Genomic DNA, 18,244 nt, shown 5'->3' on the forward strand with positions numbered 1-18,244 from the left:
CTCTTACTTGTTATCCAATATTTAAGGTCTCTTATTTTCTTCATAGCTGAAAAGGCTTAGTGAGGCCACTGAGGCAGTCAGTTCCCCTTTGCAATAGCTCTAATTATTAGGAAAGGGGCAGCTGGGCAGTGTAGTGAATTGAGTACCCAACCTGGAAACAGGAAGACTCATCTTCCTGAGTTCAAATCTTACCTCCGATATGTCCTAGTGTTGTGGGGTTCAGAGGTGCACCCCCGGGGTTTGGGAAGGATACCTTTGCAAGAATGCAGGACCCTGAAACTTGGCTTAAAAATAAAGAGAAATGTATTCATTTGGAAAGTAATGTTGAATCTGACCAGGAAGGCAGCATGGGTGGAAGCCTGCCTCCTGAGTGCAACAGGATGGGTGGGAGAGCTGCTTCTCCAGAAGACAACCTGGAGGGTTGCTCCCAAAATGCTTCAATTCTGGGGCTTTTATATTCTTTTACAGCAGTGAGGACTTCACTCTGGGGCGAGGTGGGTTGGGGGAAGGAGGTTAGCCAGAAGGTATGGGGTGGTTCTGTGATTTGGAGGACAGATGCTGAGGTGTGTCTTTGTCTATCTCAAATCAATGGGACAATCAAAGGAGGAGAATCCTCTCTGAGTCAGATGTTTGGGGTTGGGAGTCCCTGGGGAAGGGAGCAAAGGAATTTCCCTGATAATAGTTTGCCAGAGTTTCTAGGGGTACAATGCCCATGCCACTAGCTGTGTGACCTTGGGCAAGTCACTTAACCCTGTTGGCCTCAGTTTCCTTATCTTTAAAATGAGCTGGAGAAAGAAATGGTGAATCATTGTAGTATCGTTGCCCAAAAATCCCAAAGAGGGTCATGAAGTGGTCCAGGATAGCCTTTTTTTTTCCTGGCCTACTTGACATTCTTCTTACCTGAGCATGTGGCTCTCTTGTGCTTGCCCTTGGGCTATATACTCTCCAGTCCAGGAAACTTTTGGATTTCCCATTCCAGATGTAATCTCTTCTTATGAACTTGCCTCCCTCCCCTAATACCTTTGAATAGTTGCTATCACTCACTGCTCCTGGACACAGAGGGAGAACTCCTCCAGAGTTTCCTTGGGGTTTATTGTCTCTGTGGAGGAACCTATGTCCCTCTGGGCAACCAATCCTGAGAACTTCCATTCAACAAGCAATTATTAAGCCCCCATTATGGGTGGGTAGTGCGTTAGGCACCAGGGATGCAAAAATGGTGGTCACTGATCTCAAGGATCTCACAGTCTACTTGCTGTCCTACCTATTGTGAGCCATCTTGACCATGTCACTCCTACTCAATAAACTGGCTCCCCTTTGCCTCCAGGACCAAATACAAAATCCTGTTTGCCATTCAGAGCCCTTCATAACCTACCCATCTTCCATGATTCTGTTCTTACACCTTACTTCCAGACAAGTACTCTGGCCCGTGACACGGACCTCCTGGCTGGTTCATGGACACGACACTACATCCTGGCCATCTATCCTCATTCCAATAATTCTCTCCCTTCTGGTTTCTTTCAATTCTGTAATAAAAGAGATACCTCTAATAAAGAAATACTTCTGAGGTTGTCTATTGATCAATACTGGTGACTAATGAATCAAGATTTTGTCTACCCTCCTCCCTCAATACCTCCCATTTCCACCCTCTTTCTCCTGCCTCCCTTCCCCTCCTCCCACTTAGTCAGTCACCTTCTAAGTAACTCAAGGTGAACTATGAGGTTTAGAGAACATACATCTTTCTCTCTTTCTCAGTAAGGAGGTTTATTGGGGAAGACAGGAAAGGATGGAGGATGAGGTAAGAGGGATGGGATGTTCCCTAGTTTATACAAGGAGCCTTGGTTTTGAGGATATTGGGGAAATGGCAGTTCAATCACAACTGTGACACAAAGTCTGTCAGGGAGATATGAGGACAATTGGCTTTCTTCTTCTTCTTCTCTGTCAATCAGCCAGTCAGCAAAAGCTTCAGGGTCTTCATCATTAGCCACAAACAGCCAAAAATTAGTTCAAAAGCCTCTCCCCCAGCTCCAGAAGCCACCATGGGTCTCTCAGCCTAGGTCAGAAGTAAGACCAGCCTGCTTGGCTCCAACTGCCTCTCCTAGGAACATTCCAATGGAACTGTCACCCTGATTGACAGCTTCTGTCCTCAGCCTTCTGTCTTGCATGCATGAAAATTCTCTCTTGCATGCATGCCTCTTTGACAATTCCCAATTAAAATCTCATCTTCTCTGGGAAGCTTTTCCTAATCCCTCTTAATATGGGTTAAGGGTTAAGGGCTTCCCCTGGACGGACATCCCTAAACCCCAGAGATATCCCAGGTCAAAGATCCCTGCAGGAATTCCTTTTCCTTACACCTCTGCAGTGTCAAAGGAAAGTGACTTTAAGCAACATAAACCTAGGATAAGAAAGTGTTTCTGAAAATCCCATCCCTCTTACCTCATCCCTTTGTCCTCTCCCCTAGCTTTTCTTTTTAACCCCTTGCCTTCAGTCTTAGAATCAATATTGTGTATTGGTGCCATAGCAGAAGAGAGGTAAAGGCTAGGCAATGAGGGTGAAGTGACTTATCTAGGGTCACACAGTTAGGAAATGTCTGAGGTCAGATTTGAACCTAGGACCTCACATCTCTAGGCCTGGAGCTCTCCATCCACTGAGCCATCCAACTGTCTGCTCTCCCTTAGCTTTTTTATAAACACAGATATGTATCTTCCAGTTTCTTTCTGTTAAGCATCCATTTATATCTCAGATATCTAACCATCCCCTGAGCTGCACAGGCCACCCCCCTCTTTGTCTTCAAGGCACAATGCATTACCACATCAACCCATCTCCAGTCACATAGGCTCTGTTGTCAAAAGGGTATAAGAATCCCAAACCCCATCTCTTTGGGGAGGCAGTATTCTACCTGCACCTGCCTCTCTGTCATTTAACTCAATAAAGTCTCCTTAATAAATTTCTTTATTTTTATTTTCTTTTATTTATTTATTTGTTTGGTTTTTGAGCTCTTCCCTTCTATCTTAGAACCTGTACTGGGTATTGGTTCCCAGGCAGAAGAGTGGTAAGGGCTAGGCAATGGGGGTTAAACGACTTGCCCAGGATCACCCAGCTAGGAATATTTCTCTATTTTAAAAGTAATCATTGGAGCCCGTCATATTTCCAATTAATTAATTAATTATATCTTTCCATGGTTACATGATTCATGATCTCACTTTCTTCGAGTTGCTTAATTCTGGTCATTAGGGACTGGTTTTGCTTTTCAGCTTTGTCTGCCCTTAGCTCTTTTTCCAATTGAGCAGTCTTATCTGTCAGACTGCTGATCTCTTTCTCCCATTTTTCTTTCCAGGTTTCCATCTTTTGGGTAAGCTCCAGTTTGAGATCTTCCAGAGCTTGTTGATAGTTTCCATTTTGGGAGGCGTGTTCTGATTTTTTTTGGATTTCCTCCTCATTCTCCTCTTTTCCTTGGGTACTTCCACCATAAAAGTTTTCAATACTCACCTTTTTCCCTTTCTTCCTGGAGGCTTGATTTTGGGCCATGTGAGCCATCCCTTTGGTGGTTTTATTCCCCTTTCCTTTTTGGTCTGGGGTCTGGGTGATATGGGCGGGTTTTCTGTGAATTTAGGTTGCCTCAGACTAGTTCTTCCCAGCCTCCGAGGTTTCTTAGAGCGCTGAGGCCCTGATCACAACCACACTGCCCAGGTGTTTAGCTCCACCCAGATGCTCAGCGCAACCTCCCCAAGTAAAGCTCTGCACCCGTGCTCAGCGCAGGATTCTCCCGGGAAAGATTCTCCTGTGAAACCGCCCTGAGACGTTTTTTCCTGGCAGTCCCCAGATCCCAAGGACCCTGGGGTGCCCCCCCAGACAGAGACGTTCCCCACTCACTCACTGTCCCAGTGAGCACTCCGGCAGCTCACTCTGGTTTGGTGGGGGAGGTGGGGGTGGGAAGGGCGGCTCAGTTCACGTTTCTATGCAAGCTTTTCCTCCTTCTTATTATAGTGTGGAAATGTTCAAGCCCCATGTACCTTCGCCTCTGTGGGGTACTGGGGAGTCCCTCTGTTCCTCCAAAGGTGATCTTTATGCTCCTTTGATGTAGTCTATTTTGTTCGGTGCTGGGGAAGCGTGTGGCGTCTAGATTGCAGCCATGTTTACCCGGAAGTCTGGTTACATGATTCATGTCCTTTCCCTCCCCTCTTCCAGTCACTTGACCCCCATTGCCTAGCCCTTACAGCTCTTCTTCCTTGGAGCCAATACACAGTATTGACTCCAAGATGGAAGGTAAAGATTAAAAAAATATATATTGAGGCACATGTAAAACCCAGTGGAATTATTCATTGTCTTCAGGGGGTGGACAGGAGAGGAGGGGAGGGAAAGAACATGAATCATGTAAGCATGGGAAAATATTCTAAAATAATTAAATACAATTTTTTAAAATAAAAAAAGAATTAAATGACATTCAAAATTGAAAAAAAAAAGTATTGAATTAAAGTATGTTACAGTGGAAAAAAGTTATGGAGGAGAACCTGAGTTCAAATTTTGCTGCTAACTATGAGCCTGGGCAAGCCACTTAAGTATTTCTAGGCCTTAGTTTCTTCATCTGAAAAAATGAGGAGGTCTAACTACCATGGTCTCTAAAGTCTCTTCATCTTAATATCCTACGAAATAGTCTTGGAAAAAGAGCTCATAAATGAGTCGGAATGACCTACAAGGCCTGGGTCTGAGGCCATAAGAATGCCAGTATGGAGAGCTTAGGTAAGAAAGTATGTCCATTATACCCATTGTCCCTCTCCAAAGGGAGAGCCAACACACACCATTGCTCCTCCCTATAGGAGGGACACAAGGGAGGAAGAGCCAATGTATACCCATTGTCCTACTCTACCCAAGGCTTGAGCCAGTCCAAACTCCATGGCCACATTTCTCTACCTAGTGTCCCTCCCTTTGTTTGTAGGAGAGCCCAGCCCCAGACAAGGGCTCCCAGGCCCCTTGGAGCCTGGGGTGGGGCTGGCGGTCAGCATTCCATGGAAAGCAGAAATAACCATGAATAACTCACATCCAGGAGGTGGAACTCCAAGAGGCCTCTCCTTTGGGGTTTTATTTGTCCTCCAGCTCAGTCATAAAAAGGGGTTTGCCTCTCTTCCAGGTCCATTCTCTCTTTCTCTCTTTTTTTTTTAAACCCTTACCTTCCATCTTGGAATCAATACTGCATATTGGTTCCAAGGCAGAAGAGCAGTAAGGACTAGGCAATGGGGGTCAAGTGACTTGTCCAGGGTCACACAGCTAGGAAGTATCTATGGCCATATTTGACCCCAGGACCTGGTTTTCAATCCACCGAGATACCCAGCTGCCCCCTTTCCTCTTTGTTAATGATGCTCTTCTCTCTGGCAATGAAGTTCTCCTTCCTGTCAGTCACAAAGGGCCCAAGAGAAGGTAGAACTCTTTCCCCACCCCAGCACTGGGATGAAGTCTGGTCCAGGCCTCATCCCAGGGCTCCTATTCTCCTCCCTCTCCTTTTCACGAGTATTGGCCGCTGAGTCCGACTCTTTCCTCCCGGTCCTCCCCATCTTAGCATCTTCCTCCCCAGTTTATCTCCGGTTTACTCTGGATAGATCACTTGGGTGCACCATTGGTCACGCGTTGTCTCCTCCGTAAGAAAGCAAACTCCTCTGTGAATCCCCAGCATTCTGCACAGTGCTGGCACATAGGAGGTGCGTAATAAAGGCTGGTTTTGAATGACAAGCTTGAAACCTCATTTCCTGTCTACTCAACCAGGACCTTGGAAAGGGCTTTGCTCTTGCCATCCTCGGTTTCTCTAATCTGTGCACATTGGGGCCCCATAGTTTTTAGTAATGCCCTTGGGTTATTGCTCTCAAAAATGTCCCGTGGTTCCCTGTTGCCTATAAGGGGTGGAAGTAGAGGAAGGAAGAGGAATGAGAATTTAGATAGCACCTACTATGTGTCAGGGACTGTGCTAAGTGCTTATTTACAAATATTTGTCCATCCTTACAACAATCCTACCATGTGCCTGGCACATATTGGTGCTTAACAATGCTTGGTGAAGGGCAGCTCGGTGATTCAGTGGAAAAAAGACCAGAAGGTCTTGGATTCAAAATCTGGCCTGAGACATTTTATAGCCATGTGACCCTGGACAAGTCACCCCCATTGCCTAGCCCTTACCACCCTTCTGCCTTAGAACCAACACACAGTATCGATTCTAAGATGGAGAGTAAGGGTTAAAAAAAAGATCAAGTAGTATTGTCTAAATTCAAGATGTCCAACATGAGCCCCAAAGGCTACCAAGTGCCCTGGACCCATTCTAAATTGTAACTGGGAAACAGTTAATAAAATAAATAAAAATGCAGTAGCCCAGTCCTTAGCACACTTCTGCCTTGAAAAGGATACCCAGTAGCAATTCTAAAACAGAAGGTAAGAGCTTAAAAAATAACAATAAAGAAATAAAATAAGAGAGCTGGTAACTGATGACTGACTGGCCCATTCATGTAATACAAGTTGTTTTTAAAAAGGATTGAAGCCATTCTTAAGACCTGACTGGGTTTAGAAAGGCTAAAGGTTCAGGCTAAGGGTATCACTTCTTGGTCTTAGAGAACAAAAGAGCCCTGGGGAGCTCCATGGATGACACACTCACTATTTGCTGCCCAGAGACCTTCAATCCACTGAATCATCAACTCAGGGTGTCCTCAGCACCCAGTCAAAATTCTTGTCCATTATTTTTTTCCAGTCAATTTCCTTTGGTCAACTGTTGATTGACTTAAGGATGTCTCCCTTTGTTCCAACATAGAACATAAAGCTTTGGGGCTCTGACCTTAAATCAAGCCCAGCCCTGAACAGAAATCAGTTAGTCCTGATCAACAATCCCCCCTCCACCATACATTTGTTGTTCAGGCATTTTTCATTTTTGTTCAACTTTTCATGATCCCATTTGTGGCTTTCTTGGCAAAAATATTAATATGGCTTGGCATTTCTTTCTCCAGTTCATTTTACAGATGAGGAAACTAAGGCAAACATTTAGGTGACTTGTCCAGGATCACACAGCCAGTTAAGTGTCTGAAGTTAGAGTTGAACTCAGTTCTTCTTGACTACAGACTTGCAATTTATCCAATGCACCACCTAGTTGCCCTAAAGAAACCTGAGGAATTTGAGATGCTGCCTTCTCAAATGAGGTTGGAGAGAAAGAAAGAAACCATGCCAGGTTCTTTTCCTTACTCCCTCCCCTACATGCAGCAACAAGCTAGTTCAAAGTAGTCAATGGAATCATATGATTGTCATTGTGGTCCTGATGCTGAAGAAAAGGATACAGGAGGAGCAGGGAATCAAGGGAAGGGACTGCTGATGGAGCTTGTGTTCATAGACATGGAAAAAAAGGCTTCCAGAAAGGGCCTTTTTGGAACCAATCTGATTTCTTTTCTAATCAATAGCAAATCCTGGTGGGCATTTTTCTGGTGGGTAACCATTTTCTGTCACTGTTCAAGGCCACTGGGGGCTTCATTATGGCTTTTTCCCCAGCTCCAGGAAGGGACTCGGAGGTGGGGGTGGATAGAACAGCAAGCTGGGAAATAAGAAGATCTGTAAAGCAGCCCCCTTCCCCTTCCCCCTCCTCATCCTTCTCTGGCCCCAGCAAATCCATATTCCACTCAATTAAAATGGAAATTTCAGGGGTGGGGGTGGGGGAGCTTCAGGGGAGCAGTTGTGAGGGAGGAAGTAAAAATGATAATCGACAGTGACAGTCAGGAGGCAGAATTAACAAGCTGTTTAAGGGAGGGAAGTGTAGCCTCACTGGGAGAGCTGGGAAAATGCCATTATCTCCTCCCAGCTCAGCCATTGGATGTCCCAGAAGATTCTGTCATTCATTTAATAAACATTTCCAGGCCTTTTCTCTGCACTGATTGACCCTTGGGCTGGGCTTGGGAGAGGGGATCTAAATAGACAAACAGCAGTCCCAGTCCCCTTCAACTCTATAAGGTCTAAGGAGGAAGGATGCTCCACTGGGTGGATCTTAGACCTCAGAGAGTTCAAGTCTCCCAACTGAGGCCCTGGGGGGGAGGGAGTGACTGACCCAAGGTCAAACAGATAAAGCTGGAATTGTTATCTGGGTCTAATGAGTCCGGATGTCCAAGTCTCTTTCCAAGGCATAGTGGGAGCCTTGGACCTCCAGGCAAGAAGGCTCAAGTTCAGTTCCAGGCCCTGACACTGGCTAAAAGCAGCGCTTATCTCAGTGCCTGGCACATAGTAGACATTTAATAAATGTCTATGGGGCAGCAAGGTGGATAGAGCACAGGACCTGGAATCAGGAAGACCTGGGTTCAAATTGGGCCTTAGATACTAGATGTGTGACTCTGGACAAGCCACTTAACCTATTACTTCAGCTTGCTCATCTGCAAAATGAGCTAGAGAAGAAAAGGGCAAGTCACCCCAATATCTTTACCAAGAAAACCCAAATGGAGTCACAGAAAGTCAGACATGGCTGAAATGAAAAACAACCACAATAAGTGTTTACTGACTGACTAGTCAACTGTTATTAGGCCACATGGTTTGAGTAAAAAGATTGCTTATTAATCAGATATTCTGGTTAAAAGAGTGGCTACATACTATATTAATCTGCATATCCAATACATTATCCTTCCCCCCATCTGGCTTCATAAGGGAGAGAACTTGGCGGCCCTTGTTTCTAACCCCTTCATTTTCCAGGCTGGGAAACTGAGGCTGAGATTTCAGTATGTGTCCAGGGGATCTTATCCCCTCCCCCTCTTGGAGGGCCAGTCCAGTTCATCAACATTCCCCACATATCAGAGTTTGAACTTCCAAAGGTCAATAAAAGAAAGTAGATGGGGCATACCTGGGCTTTTTGTGTGGACAGCTAGAGAGAGAGCAGGTAGGTAATGGGGGAGAGGAAGAGGTAAATGGAGACTAGGCTACATGTGGTCAGAGGACCTAGAGTAAAGGATGAGATTTAAACTATGCTGATATATCTTCCTATTAATAAACTTTATAAAATTAATAACTGGGTAGATATATTAATTTTCACATGTAACAAGTGACTTGTCCAAGGTCACACAGATAAGTAGTGACAGGAAAATCTCTGGGGTTAGTAAGAACTGTTGCTACATAAGAAAGTGTGAAGAACCAGGAGAAGCATTTCTACAAAGACTCCAACATTGTGAAGGAAATTGGTTGCAGAAAACCTAAATGCTCAGAGTCAATCAATGCAATGACCAATCAAGGCCCTAGAAAACAAGTGATTAGTCGTGCTGCTCACTTATTGCCAGAGAGGTGGTAAATGAGCAGGGTGGAATGGGACATTTCTAATCAATCATAATCATAATGGGTGAATTTGGAGAGAGAACTCAACTGAAGTTAAATGATGAGGTTGGAAAGCAGAGGAGATTGTCAACCTTTTTGGTGTTATGAGACCCTTTGGCAATCTGGTGAAGCCCATGAACCAAAGAGAATCATGTTTATTTATAACTGCAAAAAATCAAATAATTAGGAGAAAACCAATTACATTGTTACTTACATATATTTATGTCCATATAGGCACACATACATTTATATGTATACAAATAAATGGAGATCATAGATAACAAAATATAACACATACACAGGTTTATATGTACATACATATTATATCTATATCTATCATCTATCCATACATCCACCCATCCATCCATTCATCCACCCATTCATCTATCTTTCTATCTATCTATAATGATCCCAAATCTCAGCTTAAGAATCCATGCTCCATAGAGAATATATGGGATGATACATGCAAGAATGACTAATATTGGAATGGATAGGTGGGCATTTTGGGAATAACAATGTTGAGATTATAGGTTCATGCAAGGGCTGAATTATAACAAATGTCCTGTGCCTTCAAAGAGCTTCCAGTTTAATTGAGGAGATTAAGGTATGTAAAAAAATCAGCCAATGTTACACAACCATGAATTTTTTTAAATAATATTTTATTTTTTCCAATTATAAGTAAAAATAATTTGTAACATTAAAATAAATTTGAGTTTCAAATTCTCTCTCTCCTTCCCACCCTCCCTTCCATTCTTCTCCCACCCTGAGATGGTAAGCAATCTGATATAGATTTTACATGTACAATTGTATAAATCATTTTCCTATGTTAATCATTTTGTGGAAGAGATCTCAAACAAAGAAGGAGGATGAGGGGCAAAAGGAGAAGGAGGGAGAGGGGGAAGAAGAAAAGGAGATGAAAAGAAAGAAAGAAAAAAGAAAGAAAGAAAGAAAGAAAGAAAGAAAGAAAGAAAGAAAGAAAGAAAGAAAGAAAGAAAGAAAGAAAGAAAGAAAGAAAGAAAGAAAGAAAGAAAGAAAGAAAGAAAGAAAGAAAGAAAGAAAGAAAGAAAGAAAGAAAGAGAAAGAAAGAAAGAAAGGAAGGAAGAAAGGAAGAGGAAGGAAGGAAGGAAGGAAGGAAGGAAGGAAGGAAGGAAGGAAGGAAGGAAGGAAGGAAGGAAGGAAGGAAGGAAGAAGGTAAGGAAGGAAGAAAAAGGAAAGAAGGAAGAAAGAAAGGAAGAGAGAGATAGTATATTTTGGTCTGCTTTCAGATTCCATCATTTCTTCCTCTGAAGGCAGATGTTATTTTTTATTGAGTCTCTTGGATTATCTTGGATCACTGTTTTGCTGAGAATAACTAGGTCATTTATCATTATTTATAAAAAAAAATATTGCTAATGGGGCAGTTAGGTGGCTTAGTGGAAAAAAAGCCAGGTGTGGAGATGGGAGATTTGGGGTTCAAATCTGGTCTCAGACTGTGAAGATAGGATTAACTCTCCCCTTGCCTATTTTTAAATTAATCAACAAAAACTGAAAACATCCCTACTTAACACTAAGTAGGGGAGGTCCAGTGAGTCACTTGCTAAAGTGGGTGAAAACTTTATACATATATATATATATATATATATATTTGTTATATATATATTATATAAAACTACTACTGTGTACAATGTTCCTCTGGTTTTGCTCATTTCACTTTGCATCAGTTCATGTAAGTCTTTCCAGGTTTTTCCAAAACCATCCTGCTTGTCATTTCAGCACAACAGTATTCCATTACAATAATATACCTTATGTTCAGTCATTCCACAATTGATGGACAACCCCTTAATTTCCAATTCTTTGCTAAAATAAATATTTTTGTACAAATAGCTCCTTTTACTTTTTCAAGATCTTTTTGGGATATAGATGCAGTAGTAGTATACAGTCATAAAATTTAAGCACTGAAACATGGGCTAGAGTTTCTAAGTCCAGAAGAAATTTTGAGAAGGCACAATTTTAGGAGGGTGAAAATTATGAAGGATGACTTCACTGAAAAGGGAATTGAACTGGACCTTAAAGGATGAATGGGGCATCTCATCAATGGAAAATTCAGGGTGCTCTTCCACTGTAGAGCAGTAAGTGCCTGACTGGGGAATTCCTAAATCAGCCTCTCCAATCCTGACTATAAGATCATAGATTTAGAACTAGAGATTATCTAGTCCCACCCACTCGTTTCTCAGTCTTTCTCTGTTATCATAGGAGCAAAGAGAACTGGAAGAAACTTTACAGATAATTGAGTCCAACCCCCTCATTTGGCAGAGGAGGAACCCAAGGCCCTGGGAAATGGAACGATTGGCCCAGTGTCAAAAAGTGAGTTATCTGAAGAGTCAAGAAAAGAAAACTGGCTTCTAAATCTAGTCTACTTTAAAAAACAACAACAAACTATCCTTTTTTTGTTTCACTAACTTAAGAAACATGAGTATTTCCCTTTGCAAAGAACAGCTGGGCTGGGGTCTGTGAAACTGAGTCTCCATTAAAGACAGCTTGTTTTTCTAAAATGCATTTCAAATTTAATATCTTCATTACAACACTGCTTTGCTTGTTTGCATCCCTTCTGAATTTCCTTTTGCTTTCTTCTGTTTATTTTTAATAACTCATTAGTGTTCTTTAATTTACCTTCCCTTTTTAAAAAGTATCACTTGCAAGTCTTCTATTCTCTTCCAACTCTCATCTAGCAACTCCCCCCTTCAGGGATCCCTTCCTATGCCAATCACTATAATCAAGGGACACAGAAGTACCCATTAACTGTGGCTGAATCTGTGTCTCATTCTATACCTCTTGTCTACTTCTTTTCTTCCAAAGAAATGGGGAATGTGATTCATCACCGGTCTTCTGGTCATTGGTCAGTGCGTTGATTGTGCCTCTGTTTTCCTTTACCCTGTTGGAGTCATTGTAGAAATCATTTTCCTGGTTCATCACACTTTCCTCTGTAATAGCTCATATAAACCTTTGAGAGTCCACTTTCCACTACTCCAGACTGCCTCCCTTAGGAGTTCCTGCTCCTTGGTGACATAGGTGTAGATGTGACCCAATTTGTCACTGAGAAATGTGAGAGCTTTCTGAAGTCTTCCAAGATGAAGGCTGCTGGCTCAGGTTCATCCTTGAGAATTTCAATATCTGGAAAGCTTGAAAGCTTATAAAGCATTTCCTTCATGACTTTCATATGAAGTAAAAGGCATGAATAATATTCCTTTCTTTTCATAACTGAGGAAACCAAAGAATAGAGAGAAAATATTAATAGTGGATAAATATCTGAGCTGGAATTTCAATCCCAAACCCTTGAGTCCAAGGCTGCTACTCTTTCTACTCCAATCCCCTGCCTTATCAGGTAATCCCCCATCATCTGGGATTTGATTTCCACAGAGAGCCCTTGAACGAATCATATTCACGCCTTTCTCTGAGCATAGCTGATGTGAAAACTATGAAATTCTTGGTGGCAACTAAAGAGAAAAAAAAATCCTGATGAGACCAGAACATCACTGCTAATTCTTTAAAGGATAGCAGTGCATAAACCATTTAAAGGACTTGTTCTGGGTTTGCAGGGCTAATTTTTGGAGGTTAGGTAGGTATACAGCTATCCTAGCTACTCACCACTCTTTAATAGTGAATGCTATTTAAAAGATGGTTATGGAATAAATCTGCCAGCCCACTAGACAAATGAAGAGATAGCCCATGCCCAAACTTATAGCCAAGCAAAACTTACTGAAGGACCTATCATCAGTTGACTAGATATCAGGCCAAGGTTAAGAGTAGAAAAAGTCCTTTTCAGTGTCTACAGATAAAGGGTCACATCAGCCACCAGAGGCCACAGAAGGAACAGTGTCCAAAGGCTCAGATTATGGGATGGCAGCATCACTATTCTACTATGCTGTTATATAGGAAATATACCCCATATCTGAACTATGGTTCTGTTGCCTCTAGAGTTTTGCCATATTACAAGGGTCCTATGGCAATACTTGTCTAAGATAGAAACAATCAGACACAGATATGGAACATTTAACCCTTCCCTTTATTCCTAGCCTTGGGCTATTGTCTGTCAGAGTCTCTTGTTTTTAAATTCTGAGAACTGAGTCCAAAAAATGATTCCTTTTTCCTGCTTAGATCATCATTAAGACACTCTCAACAGAGATTTCAACTCCTAAAGAGAAAAAGAGTAAATGTCCCAGTGGCTCAGGCTTAGATTTGTAGAGGGAAAACAATAAGACTTCAATAGTGGAATTTAATCATGTAGAAAGAGATAAGGGGAGCTTGGTGGTTCTCAATGGACAGAACACCAGACTGGGGTTCAAATCTGGTTTCAGATAGATCTCCTAGCTCTGTGATCTTGGACAAGTCATTTAACCTGAATTATCTAACTTTTACTGTTCTTCTGCCTTGGAATCAACACTCAATATTGATTCTAAGACAGAAGGGCTAAGAAGAAAGGCTTTAAAAAAAAGAGAGCAAATTTCTCTAATTCAATATATATAAATGTGATTATATATGTATATTACATATATACATATATTTATATATATTAATTAAATATATTAATACAGACTCTCTTAGTTATAGGCAGTTAGGTGGCACAGTGGATAGTGTTGGGCCTAGAGTCAGAAAGATCTGAGTTCAAATGCAGCTTCAGACACATACTAGCTGTGTGATCCTGGACAAGTCATTTGATCTTGTTGGCTTTTATTTCCTCATCTGTAAAATGAGCTGGAAAAGGGAATGCCCAACCAGTCCAGTATCTCTGCTAAGAAAACCTCAAATGGAGTCATAAAGAATTGGACATGATTGAAATGACTGAATTACAAACCATTAAGTTTCAATAAGTGCAGCAAGTTTCTTGGTAATTGAATAGCAAATAATCAATACAAGGTCCAACAGGCCTAACTTTAGTTCAAGGGAAATTTCTCTTCCCTGTTTCTTTGCCCCCCTCAGATGGCATCTACAAGTAAACAGCACAAGGGACCTGGGGGTGAAGAGAGAAGAGATAACAGGAGCGAGAGAGTAAAGGGGTTAAAGTTTTCCTTTGGCCTTTTTGGGGTTCCACACCTCTGTGTTCTGGATGGTGGTAGGACATTTGTTACGCAGCTGGCTTACACCCATTTGGGAAGGATTATCTTCTCTCTCTGCCAATGAAGGAGAAGCTATGAGTCTCCCAGCATTGGTGGTAAAGAATTTCAAAGTCATCATGATTCCAGTGAATTGAAGGCAAAGACCTGCCAAGCAAGATGGCAGAGCCACATGATGGTCAGGTCTGATAAGGATCAGTTTTAGGAAGTGGCTTTTTTTCTCTAAGAGCAAACATTATCGAACTTTTCATATTTACTTATTTACATATATTCACAGACATTTTATATTTCTACATACTCATTGTGAGATTTAAAATGGTTGAGGTCTTAAACTGTAGTGAGTTAAAATGGTGGAAGATATAAATTGTGATAGATATAAGAGAGGGTGAGTAAATTTGACCGCAGAAAATATGTTTCATTACAGTGTCTTGGTTTTTAAATCAAATATAAGGTGGTCGCCAGGGAAATATTCCCAATTATTCAAATACCCAAGTCAACTGGGTTTTATAGAGATTTTTAATTAACAATATAATGAGGAATTAGAGAACGAGAGAAAGAGTAGGAAAGGAATGATTATGAAGGGCCTCAAGCCAATATGGCCTAGACCTGAGTCTTGAGAGAGAATCAGTCAGTCAGTCTTTTAACACTCATCACAAGGTCTGCCTAAGCAAGGATTCTAGTGACACCAGGCCAGCATCATCTCAGCTGCTTTCACCAGCTCCCTCCTCCATCTAAATGTTTCAGAATCAGTCCTTCCTCAATCTGAATGTTTCAGAATGAGTCTTCCTCAATCTGAATGTTTCAGAATGCTCTCCTCAATCTGAATGTTTCAGAATCACTTCCAGCTCTTCTCTGAGCTGTTATTTTTAAGGGCAAAATCTCCTATGTCACCTCCCCTAAGTTCTTCCATCTACCAATCACTGTAGATGTTTTCCAAAAGACAGCCCATTTTGAATTCACAGCTGAGTAGATTAATCTCTTTAGTAAATCAGAAAAAAATGCTGCTGTGTCGACTAATTTCATTAAGAGAAAACCTCGGAGTAAGTTTTCACCTTTTAGGTCTAAGTAGTTTACAAGTTGCCCCACCTTTATAGGCACTTAGCATCCCATTGTATCAATTCAAACAATAGGCATGGCTCAAAGAACTCCTTTCCTTTATAAGTATGGTTTTCAAGTACTTTCATTGTTTAGCAAGGAGTTTTCTGCCCTAAAGCATTCTTAAGTATGGGTGGAATAGAGGTCCTCCCATAGCAAGGAGTTTTCTCCCCTAAAGCAGACCCAAGTAGGGATGGGGTAGAGATCCTCCCATAGCAAGGAGTTTTCACATTCAAGTAGAGTTCTCACTATCTGGTAGGGAATTATTTCAAGTAGGGAATTGGAGGATTCCTCAATGTGGAGTAAAATTTTTAACATTCATAAGTCTGTGAAATTTTAAGGTTTACATTATATATAAAGAAAGAACAGTTTGGGGTTGCAAAATTGCTAATACGTCTTTCTATACATAATTGGCCTATGATTTCATTGGCACAGGGAACTCCCAGGGAGGAAACTCCCTCTCCTCATGTAGATGAACCACTATTGCACAACTTCTAGTCTAGGAGGCTGGGCCTCTGAGGCTGTCACTTGTTCAGAGTGACACAGCCAGGATGTATCAGAGGCAAGGCTTGAACTCAGGTCTTTCTGACTCTAGTTTTTTTCTCCCACTTTGCCATTGTGGCTCTTTTCAGAGGTTCAGATCAAATATATCAAAGCAGCAGCCTAAAGAATCACAAACTAGCTGGCCAAAAATGCTTCTTAAAATCAATCAAACAATCAATACACATTTATGAAGCAACTATGGTGTGCTAACACTGCTAAGAACCAGGCTACAAAAAGAGGCAAAAGACAAGATTTAACCGTTATTGATGAAGGAAAGGACATTGGGGAGGGGGGAGGGTCCAATTTAACAATCACATAAACACATATTCATAATAATAATTATAGTAATATCTAATATTTACATAGAGATTTAAGGTTTTGTACAAAAGTTTTATTAATGAGTTTTTATTTTCTACAAACATTTTTAGATTTCCCCAAATCTTTGAAATGTCTCATAACAAGTAAAACAATTAAATAAAACCAACAATACAGTGACCTCCTCTGAAAGTGCATGCAAGAGGGGGCTAACTAGGTGGTACAAGGAATAGAAATCTGGGCTCGGATACTTACTACTTATGTGACTCTGGGCAAGTCACTTAAACCTAGTTGCCTAAAAAAAATGTTCATGCAACATTCCACACCCCCTAGTACTCTCACCTCTCTATTAAATTGTTGGGGTTTTTTTAAACTCTCACCTTCCATCTTGGAGTCAATACTATGTATTGGCTCCAAGGCAGAAGAGTGGTAAGGGCTGGGCAATGAGGGTCAAGTGACTTGCCCAGGGTCACACAGCTGGGAAGTATCTGAGGCCAGATTTGAACCTAGGACCTCATATCTCTAGACCTGGCTCTCCATCCACTGAGCTACCCAGCTGCCCCCTATTGAATTGTTTTTTTTTTTTAATGAGCAGAAATATATTTTCTTTCCTCCCTGCCTTCAACATCATTGGCAAAAAAAAGAAAAAGAAAAAAGAAAAAATTCCTTGCCATAAATATGCATAGTTAAGTAAAGCAAATTTCTTCATTGGTTATATATAATCATATTTGTATATGTGTGTATATATACACACATACACATATACATATACGTGTGTGTGATTCTGCCCCTCTCCCCTCTCTTTCAAGAGAAGAGTATATTTCATCCTCTGTCCTCTGGAATCATGGATGATCACAGGGTCTGTTATAATTCTTATAGCTCTTAGCTCTCTCTTTATGGTGGTGTTGGTATTATACAAACTGCTCTGTTCATTTCATTCTTCATCAGTTTGTAAAAGCCATCAAAATCACGAGTTTTTATAATATTGATGCTATGTATAGTAGAATTGTTCCTCCATTCTCTTCCCTGTGTAACAACTCGTACAAGTCTCTTTGAAACCATCTATTTCTCAGAGCATGATTGTATTCCACTCCATTCGGATACCACAATTTCTCGAAGGGTTTCTCAATTGATGAGCATCTTGTTAGTTTCCATATTTTTTGCCACAATGCACTTTTGCTATAACTATTTTTGTACATAGAGGAACTTTTCCTATTTCTTTTTGAAGCGACTTTACTCGCCATAATGGCATTGGTGGCAAGTCCATCTATGGGGAGAAACTTGCTGATGAGAACTTCATCCTGAAAACGTACTGGCCCTGGCATCTTGTCTATGGCAAATGCTGGATCCAACACGAATGACTCCTAGTTTTTCATCTGTACTGCTAAGACTGATCGGGTGGATAGCAAGCATGTGGTCTTTGACCAAGTGAAAGAAGAAATGAACTTCGTGGAAGCTATGGAACATTTTGGTTCTCAGAAAGGCAAGACCAGCAAGAAGATCACCATTGCTGACTGTGGACAAATCTCTATACCTATACCCTCTTTGAGGTATAGGCCTAGCAGTGATATTTTCTCCATTTCACAGAAGAGGAAACTAAGGTTCAAAGATGCCTAAGTATTTTCTGAGGGTCATACAGCTCCTAAGTATCCAAGAGCAGGATTCAAACTCATGTCTTCTTGACTCTATGTACAGCTCTGTCTTTTCTCTGCTTCTGTGGAAAAGCCCATAAAGTGCTAGGAGCAACATACAGTTTGCATGATCCATCATCCCTACCTTCCAGGGATTAAAGCACATATGGAGACGATAAGCATCATATGAGATCAGTGCATCAGAGAATCAAAAACCAAAGTGCTCCCTGCTATGAAAAAAGTCATGTCTGACAACTGAACCCAAATGGG

General features: G+C 41.4%; 1 pseudogene; it reads left to right on the forward strand.

The window, feature by feature from the left end:
• Nucleotides 1-1,213: 1,213 nt before the first annotated feature.
• On the forward strand, nt 1,214-17,960 carry LOC107651080 (peptidyl-prolyl cis-trans isomerase A-like; annotated as a pseudogene).
• The last annotated feature ends 284 nt before the right edge of the window (nt 17,961-18,244 follow it).

Source organism: Monodelphis domestica, chromosome 2, assembly GCF_027887165.1.
Source record: "Monodelphis domestica isolate mMonDom1 chromosome 2, mMonDom1.pri, whole genome shotgun sequence".
NCBI lineage: Eukaryota > Metazoa > Chordata > Mammalia > Didelphimorphia > Didelphidae > Monodelphis > Monodelphis domestica.